Consider the following 5,122-nt stretch of genomic DNA (forward strand, 5'->3'; position numbering starts at 1 on the left):
TGTGTAAGAGTCTTAATGAATATTGATTTCTTCCTGATCTTGATGGCAGAGTAATAATCTGCACAGTTTGTATGTCCATTTTGCTGGAGGTCCAGATGTAAAAGCTGAAAGCAGTTAATAAAAAGCTTCACATTTGGTGATGTAAGCGCTTTGTGTGTTTCACATTTCTCCTCAGAAAAACCCATTGAAGCAGAACTGTCGCCAAGTTTCTGGGGAGTCAAATGTTGGCTTTAACTCTTTCAAACTGCAAAAGAAATCGTTGTTTTCTTCCTTCTTTTCACGTAATGTTGTGATTTCATGGAGTATTTCCCAATGCTTCATATCCGTAGAATCTGTACAACCTGTATTAAAATTTAATGTTACTAAATAAGCGGTCATTACAGTGATATCTGGTGTTTTTTCCCTTAATTTTGTGCTTATCATAATACCACTAAAATCTACACCAGATAAACTTGTGTTGGGAGTTTGACTGGTTCTCATGTGGGAAATGAGGATTGGGTTCAGTCTTGCTGCTGGTTTATCTGACACTTTAAATGCACCCTTTTCCTGAGGTGTGCCCCAAGAAGGTGCTTTGTCAACTTTAAATGACGTCACATGATTGATTTGATCAGCCGCAGCTGGGATGTGATGAGGACGCCTACAGATATAATCACCAAACACTCAACCACAGAGAGACTCACAAACCTTTGGAGAACCAGTACAGCTTTTAAAACTTCAGCCAACAAAACAAAAAAAACTAGAACTCACCGAAGAAGCTTGGGCATGCCGCTTACCGCCATGCCGTCCAGTGTACTCCAGCAGACTGGCGTGCAGGTGAGCTGACCCAGCCTACTTGCTCCAATAAGAACCAGTCCCTTCCTTTCACTCTTGTATTATGTTTCACTCTTCATGTTAGGGATGTATATTATTTAGGTTCATACCTCTACTCTGGGAAGTCTGTAAAACTTCATAGATGTTTGTTGTGTTCTCACTTTAACTTTTTAAATTTTAGATGAAAATCTGCAGGAATGCAGAGACATTAATCCCCTGTAATTAGATCACAGTTGACACCTGAATGTTTTGACCATATTTAACTCCCACAATCTATCCACAGGTATGACATCCTTCACTGGAAACCTTCTGGAGACTAAAGAGGAAAGTCACAGGCAAAAAGAATGGTGTTATAGGTGCGTAAGATTTTCTGTTAGCATGCAGTCCAGACAAGAAAATGCAAACAACAAACCTCTGCTTCCAAAGTGCTTAAAGCTGGAAACATGCTGTTACCCAAAGTATCCTTTCCTGTCCTCTTCACATTACAGTCTCTCCTGGTGATATAGTTGCATATTACCCATGATGCATGACGTGATGCTCCCATCTGCGTTACTTGGTGCCACAGAGTAACGTCGACTAATACAAAGTTGCAAGTCTCAACAGTGTTCGATAAACGAGGAGAGTCTGAGTGGAAAGAGGCTCTGAAAGGGAACCAATAAACTGGTGGTGTGCAAGGTGATGTTATGTGATGATGCTATGTTTGTTTGACATACTATGTTATGAAAATCAGCTTCATCTTCTGGTATCTTAAAGACATTCTGAACATGAAACAAATGACGTACTGATGCTGGCTGCATGATGGAAATGCCAACAAGGGAATAAGGGGAATACTGGCACTTTTTCCACTTAAAAGCACTGGGTAATATAAACCCTTACTAATCAATTAAGTGACTCTATGTGAAGATACTGCACAAATAATCTCAGTCAAAGAAATGGCTGCCCTTTTTCACAGAAACATACAATGCACACGGCGCACAACAAGGTTGGAGATTATTTTACAAACTTCAAGTAATTTTGCACGAAAGTATTGAAAATTGTACATGCTGCACAAAAAGCCTGGCCCACCGCAAAATACTTAAAATCTCAACAGATTCAATGCGAGAGGCCCCACACATGAAGACAATAACACTGTTTTCTTGTTCTTCTTTTGTGGAGAGAGATGATATGACCATCACAGCAAAGCACACACTTTTAGATTCCATTCACTGACAAACAGAGCCCACATCCTCAAAACTGGCAATTCTGCAAAATCTCTTCACAGCAAGCGGCAACTTTCGTTCTCAAAATATGAAGCCCATGCAGAAGTGTTATAAACTGTAATTCACAGAGTGTCCACTTGAGGCAGGCTGCACAAACACGGGAAACCACATACACACCAATTCAAAGAAGACAATCTTCACAGCAGAAATAAACGTGTTTACAGCCTGGTACAGTAGAATACGGGTGGTTGTTAAGCTAAACATTGCTAGCTGCTAAGCTACCGGTTACATCTATGACAGTAACGATTTATGTTCATCTGCTCTCCTTGCAGGTTCAATTGTGATTCGTTTTACAGGACACATTGTGTTAACACTTTCCGACGTACATGTAATTTTATCCTTGTACATCACACCTCAGACCACAGGACAGATCTAATCTTTAGAATCATTGAAAATCAGGGCTTTGGTGACTTTTGTCAGAGGGCTGGGGATCAGGCTGAAATTGTAGTGATTATCTCGTATTGTATTCCTCACCTTAGTGATAGGTGGGAACTTATTTTCTGCTTTGGCAGCATTACATAAGAACCAAGAGAAATATCTGTGAAAAAACAAATAACTGAGTATAAACTGAACCTGAGGTGAATTCTAGGGGCGAATGAGTCAATAGAGAGCTGTGAGGTGAGAATTGATGCACAGATGAGTCAGCGTGTGCTGACGATATTTCAGCCTTTAAGAAAAAAATATGCTGGTATCCCAGGGCTTTAAGAATCAGCTTCACAAACTCACAGACAGGAAAAAACTGAGACTGCAGAGAAAACAAAAAAAATGGAGTTTATAGTGAGTTATGAGATCAGCTAGAGGCTGAGCTGGACAAAAACACACACACACACAATCACTCATGAACGTGGTCTTCAAGTCTGCTACAGACAGATAACGTGTGTTCAGTGGGTATGTTGGCTGTTTGGGGCTGAGAGATGGAAACGGTTCAAATTCTCCAAAAAAGCTCCCCAAACTGGTTTCAGGATGGTCTTCAGAAAGATGCTACATGTTCTCTTTGCATTTGAATGAAGCACATTTATTTTGGTTAGTACTTCAAATGGTGACTTCTGACATGGCTGACATTTTCTTAAGCTCCTAATAGGGATGGGAGCTGATAAGATTTGATTGATACCAATCCTGTTATTGACTCTGCTTACTGATCCGATTCTTTAATGATTCTTTATCAAGTCCTGTGAATTTACTGTGTCAACAAAATGCTTTTGATTACAGGTTTTATAACTTCACTGCTCTGCTGAGATAGGGAAGTCTGGCTTCTGACTGGACCAAAACAAAGATGGCCGCCTCTATCTAACCTAGCCAGTTGCCATCAGAAATTATACTATTTCACTAAAATTAAAACAGAAATCATCACAAGTTACTGTTTCTGAGTTTTTTGTTTTCTCGCCCATCAACACCTACTGGTTGCGTTTTCAGAATGCAGCACAGAGCAGGACCGTTGGAATGCTGGAGTCATGTGACCGAGGTTTTCCCGCTGTAATCACTGAATCAAGGATTCTCCTCCTCCTCCTCTCCTCATCCATGTTGTCTTTCTGGTCCTCTGAAAACCTCTGACCTGTTGACTCCAGGCCTGGCTCCGCTCATCATGACAGTTTGTTGTTGTAGTTAAGTGAAATACGATCTGGTGATAACACAGAGTGTTTTATTCTGAAAATTAACCGGATGTTTTCATTTTGTTTTGGTGCCTGACTTCCTGTCCTGCTCCATCTGCTCTGTTGAGATTGATGCGTCGTGCTCCAGCATCCGGCAAAAATAGAAGTCTTCTTCATCTGATCCGGAGGACTCTGACCTGCTGGATCAGAGACACAGCCGTTAGCTTCCTGAGGATCCAACTTCTAGCGGAGCAGAGCTGCTGATGCTTTATTATGAAATAAATAAAATGATCCAATGTCCTGCTCTTCATACTGCCCTTGGACATGACGTAAACATGCTCAAGTGTATATTTTGATGCTAGACTATAACAATGGATGGAATGATTGTGTGTAGGCTTGAGAAATGCAATCACTGAAAGGCAGAATCAAGAATTGAGACCCAAATCTGCTGTTGCCCTCAGCTCGAGACACAAGAGCGTCTTGTTTATTTCTCCAGCCCACATCTTTCTCCTCTGTTCTGCTTTAGCCTCACCTCTCTCTCTCTCTCTCTCTCTCTCTCTCTCTCTCTCTCCCTCTCTCATCAACTTCGCTTCCAGTCATGGCACAAAATACTCTGATAAACTCACAGAGCGCTGCCTGCCCAGAACCAAACAGCAGACAGAAAAAGTCTCTACCTTGTGTGCAAAGTAAAGCAATAAGAAAGTTAAGGGATGTATTTTTCATAGGAGATGACTCTGAGCTTATAGGAGGGAAAACAGGTAAAAAGCGAGAGATGAAACTTTTGTGTATTAAATTTTAAATTATTTTTTTAACCTGAACTATGTCTTTGCTCATAATTTGCCATAAAAACTTTCAGAGGTGATAACTTGTACATTTTGTATTCAACGCAGCTTGAAGCCAGAAGATAAATCAGTCGGAGCAGCTTTGCATAAGCGAGTATTTGAATGTGCTCACTGAAAATGAAGAACACAAAATGTATTTGCTGAATCAAATTAAAATGATGAAATTTTTCTGCGAAGTGGTCACACTGCAGAGCTAAAAGTAAATGATGGAGGTCACTGTAAAAGTTCATCATTGATTAATGATTTGTGCATTAATTATAATTTGTAAAGTGAATATCAGTCACACAAAGATGGAGAACTACAGCACATACCTCTGCAGCGCTCATGTTGAACAGATTTGTCTGATGTCTGCAGGCCTGTCCACGTGGACACTAATCACACGTGTTATCCAAACAGGCTAACAACATACTAACATGTCATATAAATGTGCTGTGTGCAGTAATTAGTGACATTTAGATGAACAGACTTAGTAAAAATTGATTATAATATTCATAAGTTTGCTTAAAAATATGTGAATTATAACAAAAAACTTCACTATGAACTGAATTGTTCAATTGAATGAATGAATATATTCAGTGAGAGGAGGCTGATAAGACTTTATTACCATTTTTTTTTACTTGTA

General features: G+C 39.9%; 1 long non-coding RNA gene across 1 annotated transcript; it reads left to right on the plus strand.

Annotated features, from left to right (window-relative positions):
* Window positions 1-630: 630 nt before the first annotated feature.
* Window positions 631-3,414, plus strand: LOC117828207. Its single transcript, XR_004634356.1, has 4 exons — window positions 631-813; window positions 1,094-1,166; window positions 1,299-1,485; window positions 3,279-3,414. It is a non-coding gene; the product is annotated as an uncharacterized LOC117828207 (long non-coding RNA).
* Window positions 3,415-5,122: the final 1,708 nt, after the last annotated feature.

This window comes from Notolabrus celidotus, chromosome 16 (assembly GCF_009762535.1).
Source record: "Notolabrus celidotus isolate fNotCel1 chromosome 16, fNotCel1.pri, whole genome shotgun sequence".
In the NCBI taxonomy this organism is placed as follows: Eukaryota; Metazoa; Chordata; class Actinopteri; order Labriformes; family Labridae; genus Notolabrus; species Notolabrus celidotus.